At 35.8% G+C, this 14293-nt stretch overlaps 1 long non-coding RNA gene across 1 annotated transcript; it reads left to right on the top strand.

Moving 5' to 3' along the window:
* Nucleotides 1-4647: 4647 nt before the first annotated feature.
* Nucleotides 4648-9840, top strand: LOC306882085. Its single transcript, XR_013785211.1, has 4 exons — nt 4648-4743; nt 6351-6440; nt 8889-8982; nt 9650-9840. It is a non-coding gene; the product is annotated as an uncharacterized lncRNA (long non-coding RNA).
* The last annotated feature ends 4453 nt before the right edge of the window (nt 9841-14293 follow it).

Here is a 14293-nt window from a genome sequence, read left to right as displayed (position 1 = left end):
TTTGACAGTTATAGGTAATGACACTGTCTGCAAATGCATTAAACCCATTGAATATAATGTAGTGATGTTATCACAAATATGATACATTTATTATAGTGTTATATTTGGTCTCCACATCTTAAGTATTTAGGGAATAGTGCATCTGACCCTGGTTCTGTCTTAAATCAGAAGATATATGCCAGATCAGAATATTTATTTATTTATTTCAACCCAAGGACACATTACATGTATGGCCACATGAACTTTAAGAATCTTATACTTTGTTTGTTTGTTTAGATAAATCGCTCAGAGGGGTTTGACCAAACAATTAGACAAACTAGTTTTTTTATATATATAATATAATTCAAGTACCCGATTCCTAGCCATTTATAATATACATTTGATTAATATGACTAAATATTATTAAATTGTAGAGAAATTCCAGGATCAGTTCCCTCTTCACGTAGGCCTAGTATTTTCATTGGGTCAGTCTTAGAAAAAATCTGATTGGTTGATAACTTTTGACGTTTAATCCAGGTGTGAAAATAATTAATATCTAGCGCAAGAGCAAGGAGAGATGTGCCAGTGCACAGGACAAAGTTTGAGCGCGCACACGCACACTTGAGCGAGAGTAGAGACACGTTTTAAGTGCGCGCTCTCGCTCTGCGCGAGAGCAGAGTATATCCTAGAGCGCGTGTCCGGTTTTGTGCGAGAGCAAAGGAAATTGAAGTGCGAGCTGGGAGATTTCGCACTCGCGCATTATATTAATCTACTTTCGCGCTACAAAAATGCGCTCTCGATATTTGGCAGTAAAATAACGCCATAATAAGTGATAGATTTATTGTGAGCTTCATGGACTTTACTGCTAAAACACCCTTCATCAGCGTGGAGACATTGTAAGCCGTAAACTGATGCACATTATTCTGAGTGCTGAGTTTTAGAAGCCCTTGATAGGGAGCGCTCCTTTAGGTAGACAAAAGCCTGCCATCACTGAGCAATGCTAACTGCCTGAAGGCTTCTCAGTGAGAAACAGCAGCATTATGCTAAGTCTGCTTGAGGAAAAAAAGGAGAGGGAAAGAGAAAGGAGACCGAGAGAAGATTACAATTCTGCTCTGCAGCTGCGCAGAATTAATGCACTCGCGATTGGTTTCAGTTGAGTCAAAGAAGAAAGCCCTTCACCAGAGCTTTGCTCGTATTTCATGTTGTCTCCCTTTGTGGCTGACATCAGTGAAAATTAATGTATTCAGAGATGCCCTGAGTGCTTAGCAAGTGATTGATAAGATGATGCAGCTGAGGAGGTTTAAATGCTACTCAGGGAACAGCTGTAATCCCAAACACGTCATTTTTATTCCCTCTCTTTTTTCTGCCCCTCTTTTAAGGGATTAAATGGACATTATTTATTCCCAGTGCATTTCAGTTACTGCATTGGCTGGTGATAATTCTTGCATTAGCGATGCCGCAGTTCGTTTATTCCATTTGTGGTGAGGCCGGTTTGAATGTGTAAACATGAGGCAGTGTTCTGTGAAACCTCTTGCATACAGACTGCTTCTGTTCAGAGAATGGCACTCAGATTTGTTTACAGCCTGGTGTTAATTGCATGCACACTGTAAAAGTTTTGTGGTGAGTAAATCAGGGGCAGCAGCTCGATTCTGGCTTGTTTTGATACCTGTGTGTTTGGGTTGTATTGATTGCTAGGTCAGCTTTTAGCAGCGGGAAGATAAATGACTGTGAGCATCGTGGGCCGCAGGTGTTTTAGTCACTGACGTGAATGATGCAGATTTTCGCTGATCGATACTAAATCTATGGTGTTTCTGCCCTATGACCCTGTCAATAACAATTACATTTCAAAAACTGACCTGCACTGGCAGATAATGGATCATAGCAAGATATAGAGCTCAGAAGCATAACCTACATTGCAGTTCGAAAACAGTTACGCTTTCTATGCCTGTGAGGATAGCAGGGACATGAAAATGAACGTAAATGCGAGTTGTTTTGATGGCTCTCTGAAAATCATTCTCATGCAAACTCTCAGTTTTGAGTGTGGACAGGTGTGAGCGTGACTTCTGCACTCATGTTTAAAACACAAGAGCGCTCCTCTGCACATAAACACTTAAACAGCTTTTGTTAATAGCTTGCCAGATTCACACTTCACTGTTCACCGTGTTGCTGTTTCTCTTGCAAATTTATCCTAGAGCTGTGTTTAATTTGTTGCTGCAATTTTATTAGATCAGAAGAAAAGCCTAATTTTAAATACAGTAATTAATTCATATCAATAACATTTGAGTCTAGTTCAAGCTAAAGGGATTACCAAATAAAAATCAAGAATATGTGCATTGTGCATATTGATGTGTGCTGCAGGTAAGTAAGCCATGGAATGTACAGTGTGTTATGTGTGTTTGTTTACCTAGATTAAATAAAACTAATAAGAATTATAAAATATTAATAATACAGGAAAAAGAGAGATACATAGTACTCTTCAGAGCAAAATTTGCTTTATAAAAATTTATCATTTAATTGTTTAATGAAAACTACAAAATTTGAACTGGGTTCAGTTGTACTATTAAGGAATAGTTCACCCAAAAACAAACCAAAAAAACTCACCTCACACCATCCAAGATGTAAATGAATTTGTTTCTTCATCGGATCAGATCTGGAGAAATGTAGCATTACATTACTTGCTCACCAATGGATCCTATGCAGCGAATGGGTGCCGTCAGAATAAGAGTCCAAATAGCTGATATAAACATCACAATAATCCACAAGTAATCAATAAGACTCCAGTCTATCAATTAATGCCTTGTAAAGCAAAAAGCAGTGGGTTAGTAAGAAACAAATCCATCATTAAGGCATTTTGGAGCACTGGCATATTTGTTTAGAATTGTTTTACACTGTTTTCACTTGTAGATGTTGCTTGATATGCAATTTCTCACCTGGAGAAAGCAACATTATGGATAGAGGACTTGTTTGAAGTTAAACATATTTTAATAGATCTGTTTATTAAAAACACACCTTTGCTTACTTGTGGATTATTGTGATATCAGCTGTTTGGACTCTGACTCGGACTCTGTCTCTGTCATTCTGATGGCACCCATTCACTGCAGAGGGTCAACTGGTGAGCAAGTGATGTAATTCCTTTACACCATTAATTCTGATATTCTGTTCTATGAAAATAATAATAAAAAAAATAATCTTATATATATATATAAAGGATGGTATTCAGAGATTATGTATGTTTTTTATATCATGTATGAGATTATATATGTAAAACTCTTCAACATACTCCAATGACTTGGACAGAGGTGCATGTGAGAAGAACATGCACCAATGCATATGCAAATGACCCAGGAATCCAGAGCTTATGAAATGTTAACTACTCCCACATCATCATGGCAATGGATATGATCCCACTGGAGTGTGCGAGTCATATCCCTTACAGAAAAAACACATGAATTTCACATGTTATCACATGTTTTTCACATGTGATCACGTGTGACCTCATGTCACCACATGTGAACAACATGTCACCACATGTGAACATAATGGAGCACATGTGGAAAACATGTTACTATAGGTTATAATATGGAGCACATGTGAAATATATTTGAACATGTTTTAATAGGTTTTAACATGTGAATCATGTTACACACGTCACAAATACTGTACATTTTCAGCTTCATTGTAATGGGAAGTTCAGATCATTTTACTGACTCTGATCTTTTTGAAACTCATTCATAATTAAAATGTTATATGTTAATGAACAAATACCCAAACACAACTTACACGATGTTGATGTTTCATTCATCCCCATAAGCTGAGCTATGCAGTCTAGTGCCGGATACAAAAGTGATAATTAAGTGGTAAGTACTGACAAGCAGAGTCCTGCATGGGTCCGATTTTGTAAATCCGCACCCGCATCCGACCCGCTTAAAATAGAACCGACCACCCGACCCGCAACCGAAATAAAATCATTTTAGACTATCATATTATAGACACACTTACAAAAATGTTTATTGCCAGGTCATACAGAAGTTATTACATGACCATTAACACAAGGACAACTTCAGCCAAAGCTGTCAAAAGGCCGTTACATGAAGAACATGGCTAACATTACCACGAAACTGAGTAGCCTTATAACATTTTACAAATCGAACAGACGCGGCTACAACACTATATGCCACGCAATTTCGTCTATTTCTAAATTATTTGATCAACTTGAAATACAGGCATATTTTTGTAGATGTGTTCCTAAAAATATGCATATATTTTTACGTTTGCACATGATTGTTTTAAACCCGTGTTTAGACCCGCACTGAAAAAAAGGAAAAGCAGTTTTACTGAATTCACTTAAACAATACACTTACAGTCTACTTAATAAATTTATGTTTGAGATGCAAACATAATTTTATTGTGTAAAGTCTAAATGAAATTCAACAGTCATCAAAACATGATATAATCACTTTGCAAGAAAATGTTCAAATTGATTCAGATTTCCAACAAATGGTGATCACGTAAAATTATTTTTTTCTGCTGTTTGATTTACTTAATTAAAATGAGCTCATGTCACACGATTACTTTACATTTTTTTCTCAATTTAATTCCATTGTGTACAATTAATCTAATTCAGTTTTGTGAAGTTCTCTTATCATTTACGCGGGAGCAACGTGCACGAGAGCATCCGCTCATGCGCTTTGAAAAGCAGAACCGTTGGTCTGGGAAAGCACACTTGAGGGGACTGACTGACATGTTTCCAAAGCTCGTTAAAAGGTAAGAGTTTCATTTTAAAAAATCGTATGATAATACTAAAAATGCATTCATTGTCAGATTAAATGCCACAATAGTGTTTTAAGATAGCTCCACACGCTTTTAAATCATATCGACGGCATATTTCGTCGAGTGTAATCGCAGAATTTTTTTTTGAGGTAACTTAACGTTAGGCCTATAAGGTTAAATATTACTCGTAATTTTCCAAACTGCAATTAAATCACTCACAAATGGATACTAAGTTTTCATCAGGCGATTAATAGGCTAATGCCCGTCAACATTGGCTAAAAAGTGTTCATTTCACAGCGTTTAGAGTTAACTTAGATTTTCAGAATCAGTGATTATAAATATTTAACGGAATTTTGTGCTGAGGGTTGATAGGAAAGAATGCGTAACGTACGTTACGTGTAACAAGGGGAAACCTAACTGAATTTATTAATGCTTCATAAGAGCAAGGTTTAATAATACCTTATGACAAAGAATAATTATACAAGTCTTAACTATATCGAGATGGAGATTGACGTTAAACGTTTTTGCACTTTACATGGAACGTAAAGCATTGAAATTGGTTAAAAAAAATGTCTTAAATATGTCAACGTTGTTGTGCTTTGTAGTCAGAAAACCCGCTGCTTCCAAGTTCACTGATATGTGTTTTTAGGACCAGATTCGACAATCTGTGTTACCTCTGAGCTACCCTCCACTGACTTTAGGTTTGTATTTAGGTGGGGGAGGGGTTCGTCGCCGTTGTCTTATCACAGCAATGGACAAAAGCGCTCCATGCTCCGTCAGTGTATGTAGGTTTTCTGACTCGCGCCCATAGACAGCAACGTAACTGACATTCTGCGCTTTGAATGTCAGTTACATTGCTGTCTATGGGCGCGAGTCAGAAAGCTCGTTACAAAGATGAACGGATGTCCTAGGGTTGTCAAACGACTTGAGGGTGAGTAACGTTAATTCAAGGGGAAAGTTAGGTTCCAGCTGGTTAACGTACCTGCCATTCTCCCACTGTGTCTGCACAGCATATGGACAAGTTTTTACCAAAGGTTTTTACTATGCTGATAGCACTGATGTTAACATTTGGTGATTCAAATGACCCATGTGAGGTCTCTCTTAAAGTTTTTAATGCATTTTTTATTTTTAGTGAATGATTTTCCATTGGGTTTGCCTGTCAGACTGCTAAATTTATGGGTCAAGAGTATTTCATTGAATCACACAACATGATATGATAAGGTGTAAAGCAGTCAGTCTAGCTGTATTTTCTTCATTATTTACCCCACCTTAACCCATTTTGCATCAGACATGACATTAAATGTTCAGTAGATTAAACTGATTTTTAAAAATGCATTGTTTAGCTTCAGGTTAGCACACTAGAAATTATTTGCATGTATTCATACTCTATTTTTTGTACTTGATGTTAATTGCATTACGTTTCACATCATAATATCAAGCTATTATCTGTTTTCTAGAATATAACATGCATGTTTGCCATACTCATAATATAAATTATGAACTTTTAGTGAATGAGACCTATTGTGCTCTTTTGTTTAATTGTGTTTTGAGTAATGTCTGTAACTAACCTTTCTTTTTCTGCTCTGGCTTATTTTTTTAAGGATGACATTGATGCAGCTCGTGAACTTGCCATCAAAGGACTCTGTATCTATCTTAATGAGGACCCTAAAGATCTCATTCAGGAGTACGTGGTGAGTGGTTATAGTACAGATTCCATCGGTCAAGCTATGTTCAACAAGCAATACATTACTACATCTAAAAACCATGGTTTCATCTAATATGCACTTTTTTGTTTTTGGTTCTAAAAAACTACCCTTACAAAAAGAAGTATACTTTAAATTAATTTTATTAAGTATACTTAAGTAAAGTTCAAGTATATTTTTAAGCATACTTTATGTAGTAAGTATACAAATATCAGTGTACTACAGGGCTCGACAGTACGAGCATTTCACTCGCATTTGCGACTAAAAATAGATGTGTGCGAACTGGAAAATATATTTAGGAGCACAAGTGCGAATACAAAACAGCCTAACTTATACAGTAGCCTATAACAAACGTATTAATTTATTCTATTTATGGAAAAATTGCGATGCAGCCTCATATGATTACAGAACTTTAAAAAGGCAACGGTTTAATTTGAATGAGCACAGATGAGAAGAAAAGCGGAGCGAGTTAAAGTGAAGACGCGCTGAATGACGCTGCCGTTACCCCGGTAACCCAGTAAACAAATCAGCTGCGCTACTTTCCTAAAACTGTGTAAATAATGTTTCACACTCACAGTCATTTAGATATTTATATTCGCTTTAGTCTTCACAATAGCATCAAATAAATCTTAAAGACTTAATGACTATTTATTTTCAAACATTTTTTCTAACCTAAAACATGGCCCATCCACTGATCTATAATAGAGAACAGTGGGTCTATCTATACATCAACGACTGATTCGTTATTATTGTTCAGTAACACAAGTTCCATTAGTTAACATGAAAAAAACAAATAACTGCATTTATTAATAATGCTATCTTAATTTAAACTTTTATTAATACATTATAAAATCAAAAGTTGTCTTAATATAATTCAATGGAGCTAACATTAATAAAAAAATACAACTATGTTAGTTAATCAACATTAACAAAGAATATTAACTACTGCAACAATTAGCTATTGCACATTTTTAGTTAATGTTAACCTGCTTTAACTAATGTTAACAAATGGGACTTACCTATTGTTCTTTCGTTCATTTGAACAATCTTTTGCACTCTAATCTTGAAACACTTGTTTACTTTATATTTTTATGTATTTTTTATAAAAGTCTTTTAGTAAATTATCTTTAATAAAGTTATTTAACCTGTTAGGAGGACAACACTTTTTTTCACTTAGAAATTATATATAGTGATTTAAAAACAAAAACATATACCGTGACAAAAGTTTCAATGATTATTGTGAAAATTTTATACCGACACAGTTTAATAGGATTATAACTAATAATTAGCCTATTTAATAGTGTCTGAAGTAAACCTTGTGTACTTTCTGTATTCTGATAAATTAAATAATTGTGCTTGTAAATGTCTCTTTGTATCCCCTTATTAAGCTAAAACACCTCATTTGAAAAATTTGCATTGCGCCCCTAAATTTTTTTAATGCGCTCCTAAATTTTTTGACTTAGGAGCACATGTGCTCCTTGGGGAAAAGGTAAGCGTCAAGCCCTGTACTAGTAGTATACTTGTAAGTGTACTATTTCAATACTTCTTGATACTTATTCAATACTTCTTTGGACTGGCTCAAAAGTTGATTGATTAGAGAGCTGAATCTTTGACACATGGATGATCTAGCATAAATAAGATAAATTGTTTATAGTTTGTTTTTAACAGGTTTCACACAAATATGTAATTCAAACGGTCTTTAATTAAGGTTGTCATGAAAATGCAACTTTAACCATCACTTACAGACATAAGTTCTTCAGAGTTATGAAGACAAAACGTGTAAAAGATGATGAAAAGTGCTCAGCTGTGCTTCAGGGTTGTTGCATGCATTGAGAACTACGGCAAGTCTGAAGAGACAAACAACACGGTGTAGTAATTCTTCTACCTGCTTTCTTAAAGGAGCAGCACATCAATAGTTGTGATATATGAAAAGTGCTGAGCACGTCCATCTTTGGCTCAGCACCAACCATAATGCGAAAGCACAGTTTGAATCTGGCAGTTATGTCACATCATGTCGCGTTGTCATTTCACTGTACATTCTCTCCTTAATGGTCAGAAATCAAAATCGTTGACACTTTAAATGCAGTTTTGGTATTTTATATTTTGTTCCTGGAGTTCATAAAGTAAAGTGTTTTGCACTAAAAATATCATTTTCTAATCTCACCTCTTAAATGTGTATATATCAAGAATATTTTGATTATCCATTTCATGACTCCTTTAGTACACATGACTCCTTTAGCACACAAAAAAATTATTTTTCACATCTCCAAAGCAAAGAGAGGTCATACTCTAATGAAAATAATACTTTTGCACTCTTGGATGAAACACTGACATCTGTTTTACACAGTATGGATTATTGTATTATTTAGGCTCTCTTTGGCAACTAACTCCAAACTTGTTTTCAAATTTGAATATTATCAATCTCATTTCTTACAGACCATGTCAAAAAGACACACCCAGGCATCGGAGGCACTGAGATCAAGGTCTGCATGGCACAGAAGTTAAAAGATCTGAGGAGACGAGCAGAAAGGTAATCTTCAGATGATCCAACATCAGTCTATTCCTCAGTCTATTTTGTGATTTATTCACAAATTGTCAAAAGTGCTTTTTATAAAAGAGACGCATCACTCTTATACAGTTGTTTTAAGCCAAGATGAAAACGACATTGCTGTTCACCAGCATTTTTTGTTTCCATAGCATATTCACAAAACATTTAATGACACTATTAACAATACAATTACAAATTAATAATAATAATATCACTAAAAATATATAGGCTTAATAGCTAACAGTCTTTAAATCCGAACACAGCAAATCAGTCATCTGTGAAAATCAAAAGCAGCTTCAAACACCTTTTTTTCAACCTTAAAATAAAACGTATATCATGAAATCAAAATTGACCCTATTACCCCAAAATTACCCAACACGTAGGTGGATCTGTCACCAATTTTAATGTTTAAGCCATGAATGAAATAAAGGCTTTTTAACTTTTTTCTACTTACTTCGGGTGCCTTGGAGTTCCTAAGTTCTTATATCTTAATTATCCCAAACAACCAAAGAGCACCGAGATGTTACACCCTGAAGCAGCACTTTTGCATTATTTGCTCTGATTGACCCTATTTACTTTGCTTAGTTTATCAGGATAGACTTGTGTTTGCACTGCCCTAATCTTTGATTGTTTTTCTATCCCAAAACAGGATGCCTGCTGAAGGAGGCACAGAGGACTGAGACAACACACGTTCACAAACACACAATACACACACATGCCCTTATACATAATCGTTTTAGAGGCTTTTTTTTTTAATGTATAATTTTAATTTGGTTTTGCTTTGTTTTAAACATTCAATTTGTACTGCATATTTTTGAAATGAAATAAAAGCTCAATTTGAATTATTTGTTTTAATGTTGGGAAACATGGCTATAGGCCCTACAAAAGAACATGGTAGGCCTACCGTTTTCTGTGGTATTTTGCTGAATGATTTTTACATGGGTTTCACATGAAGTTGCAGGTTTACATGTGGTGTAGGTTTAACATAGATTGTTGATGGGTTTCAAATGTTATTCCATGGGTCTCTAATGGGAATTTTACGTTTCACATGTAATTATATGTTTCACATGGGAATTTTCAGGTTTAACATGTGATCTCATGGGTTTCACATGTGCTTATAGGTTTCACATGTGATCTCATGGGTTTCACATGTGCTTATAGGTTTCACATGTGATCTCATGGGTTTCACATGTGCTTATAGGTTTCACATGTGATCTCATGGGTTTCACATGTGCTTATAGGTTTCTCATGGGGCTCTAATTGAAATTTAACATGTTTCACATGTGATCAAATTTAACATGTTTTACATGTGTTTCACATGTGATTTACATGTGATTTACATGTGTTTCACATGTGATTACATGTGTTTCACATGTACTCACATGTGCAAATGTTCCAAAAGCACACATTTCCCATGTGCAAAACACATGTTTCACATGTGATCCACATATTTCACATGTGCAAAATCACATGTTTTTACATGTTAAATTTCACATTTGCAAAATCACATGTGCATGTGGTCACATGTGATCACATGAGTTTTTGCACATGTGAAGTTCATGTGTTTTTTCTGTAAGGGATCGGCTTCTTTTCTTTTGTTCTTATCTGCAGTCTACATACTTCTTGTGCATGTCTGTCTTTTAGGGTATAATATGGTGATATGTAAAACAGCTTTCATGAGAGAGTGAGTGAGTGAGTGGGTGGGAAGGAGGGGGCAAAATCTTTTATGATATGTAGTTTGTTCTTATCGTCAAATTATAGTATTGAACCTATCTGAAGCTGTACATCTTACAGAGAGCTGTTTTGTTTACGTCTGTTGAGCGAATGGATGCCAGAGTGGATTTTCCTCGCTACACCCTTTGAGCATAACAAAGTAAAGGGCATGAGAGGAAGGACACGTTCATTTCAGGGACGGAATAACAAGGCTAGATGAATGCCACTGTGTCTTCAGAACCCAGCATCTCTCTTCAGTAAATGTGTTTCTTTGTAGAGCCTATTCAGTTTGCTTCAGAAAACCAACGGCATCATAGCAACAGGCCTATGGATGGCAGATAAGAGGAGAGAGAACAATCGATGGCAGACACACAGCTAGGTGCATAGACTAAGTTTGCTATTCACAGGCAGCCTGTCAGAAGTGAGAGTGAGGTTAGCAGGGACCTGTTGTGAAAAAATAATCTATTCATTCTTTGTGAATGTCAAAGACAAGCTATTTTAACTCATCACGGTTTGTGCTCAGCTTTGTTAGAACTGACCTGATGTGTGCCTTTCTCATGAATGTACGTCTTGTAACTACAAGGATGTAATATTATGGTCCCACTTTATATAAGGTGGCCTTAAGTACTATGTGCTTTCATTTAAATTATTAATCTGATACAATGCACTTATTGTGTACATGCATGTTTTATACATTGTACATACATTGTAGTTATACATATAAAAATACCTGCATGTAATTACATATGTAATTAATTTCTGAAATTGCATTTATAATTACACTGTTGACACCTTAACCCACCCTTAAACCTATCCATACCAAACCTGTCCCTAAACTTACCCGTATCCCACCTCAATGGCAGCAAAAGTGTTTTACAACACAGTTCGAACTCAATAAGTACATTGTAATTGAATCGAATTGATGTAAGTATACCTAAACTGTGACCAATATTTGTTATATTTGGACCAATACCAATTATTTGCTGTGATGCAATTACCACTCTTAAATGGATAGTTTGCTCAAACATAAACATACTGTAAGATACTCACTTATTGCCGGAGACAATATCAGTATCTGTGGCAATCTCAATTTCAAATCTGTATCTGTTTGGACAAAATCTGGAAGTGGATGTGGCGTAAACCGCAAATGCATCAGATTAGATGAGAAGCCCCTTTAAAATGTAATTCTGTTGAAAAAAGATTAAAGTATTCAGTGGTTGAAAATTGCTCCAGTTCCGGGAGACAAATAAGATAATCATATTGTGTATAATTTGTACAAGTTTTAAGGTGTGTATGATTTTGAATCTTTGTTGGTATTACTGTTGGCAAGGTCTGCACAGAAACGGCAAAGCAGCTATTTGACTGGTGCTCATTTCACTTATAGAGTTTATACATTTCTCTTCACATACTCATTATTTCATAGGGATTTTAGAGGGTTGTATAAAATATTGTGCTATCTTCTGACTCACCTGTTATCCAGCAAACACAGACTTTGTCTGCTGAATATTTGTTTCCTATTATTTGGTAGAATTTGTTTTTCATTTTGAACCCATTATCCATGCCTTTCCAAATAAAGTATTCGGCTTTGGGCACATCCCTATTACTCACCCGTAAAACTCTCTTTCTCCTGTGGAGCATAAAAGAAGACATTTTGAAAAATCTCTGGGTCATGGGTGAATTTTGTATTTTTTTTTCTCCATACATTAGAAGCCAAATGAATCTTGTCAAGTCAAGTCAAGTCACCTTCATTTATATAGCGCTTTGAACAATACAGATTGTGTCAAAGCAACTTTCCAATATCAAAATAGGAAAATAGTGTGTCATTAATGTAAAATGACAAGATTAACCGCTCTATTTTCAGTTAAAGGCATTTCATTATCTTGAACCCCATTTCCTTTCCTTGAATGGGCAAAGACATTCTTCATAATATCTGGCTTTGTGCTCCGCAGAAGAAAGACAGTGATACAGGTTTGGGACGACATGTATATGATGACAGAATTTTTATTTTTGGTTGAACTATCCCTTAAAGTCTTTGCAAACATTTTGTGTTTATTTTTCAGGGATGATTAAATCAAAAACAAGGACATTCGTTTAAAAGCTACATACATGCTGTTCCTGAGCTATAGTACGTCTCGATAGTTTATGTGATTAGCCTTCTTTTCAAGGAGGAGTAATTCTAAATGATTTGGGCTTATTGGGTCACATTGTATTGTGTGTACAGAGGTGCCAGTTTTACCTCACAAAGACACAGCTGCTTTCAGAGACCCTTTTCAGGAATGAGTCAAAATAGCCCCTTTAAAGGCACTAGAAGCACATAACGGTTCTCTTCAGCTGTTACCCAGCAACAGAGAATGATAAGAGCACACTGTCCATTTAGAATGACTGAACAGAGCATATAGTGAGCAGAATATACACTGTTATTGATAATTCATGTAACCCTTTGGCATATATGCTGAAATCGTTGCTCCCAGTAGAGCGCCGTTGTTGTAAAGCACAGCGGCTCAAACGAGAGCTCTTGACACAGCCCAGGGATTTGTTGTAAGCCATTGCATATTCACTGAATCATGGTTTTTATCCATCCTCATACAAAGTCTGGGTAACAAAGGCAGGCTGAGCCACCCTGCTTTGAAGCCTGTTTCATTTAGTGCCATTCTTCAGCCGCCGCACGCGTCGTCCATTTAAATGCACTGCTATTGTTCTCCGCAATGTCAGCTGCATTTTGATCAGGGTCATGATGCAAAATATTTTCTAATCTGAAAGCTGCCCAATAGGTGAAACAAACAAAACAGTGTGTAAAAAATGAGGAGACGGTTGATGTCGTATTGTGAAACCTCATGCTAGGGCCTGTTTTGCATTTTAATTAGTTTCTTTTGCACTATGTGAGCAATTTTTTTAGTAGGATGCATTTTCAAGCTGACATTTCAGAAGCATTTAAATGTGTAATCTGGTGCGTTTATGATATCTCATCTCGATTTTTCTCTCTCTTTTGAACTTTTTGGCTTTTCATGTCCTTTGGTTACAAATTAATACTATGGAAGCCATTAGTCAAATGATCGGTAGAGCCACAAATGATTTCTCTTTATGCCCCATTCCAGTCTTTCAGACCAGTGGGCGCCTAACTGTACCCAGAACTCTCCACAAGAGAGAAATTTCTCCCACTGAGTGTTGAGGTTGTGCCAGCATAATTAGTCCCCCATGCACTCTCCTCCAGCTTGAGTGAGACATGCAAGAGGCTTTCTTTGTTGCTTATAGTGGCTGAGCATTAGCCCTGGAAAAGAATGCAACAAATGCTTCTTTTTTATTTATATATTTAGCAAGAGATGTTTTAAAGTAGATGAAGCTTGCTTGTTGGATTTAAACTGGTCCAAGTTCCTGATACTAAAAGATGGAGCTGGTGAGTAAAACAATTACATCCTCATGGATGTCTCCCCATCAACTTGGCAAATCTCCAGTCCAGTTAGTCTTGCACTGTCCGAAAAAAAAAAAATGATTTTCATGCAGTGCATATTCTACTTTTGTTTCTGCATTGTTGGTGCAACAAAAAACAGTTATGCATTTTATTTTGATAACTTTTTATTTA

The sequence above is a fragment of the Barbus barbus genome, assembly GCF_936440315.1.
Source record: "Barbus barbus genome assembly, chromosome: 2".
Classification (NCBI taxonomy): Eukaryota; Metazoa; Chordata; class Actinopteri; order Cypriniformes; family Cyprinidae; genus Barbus; species Barbus barbus.
This window is presented reverse-complemented; position numbering and strand designations above follow the sequence as displayed.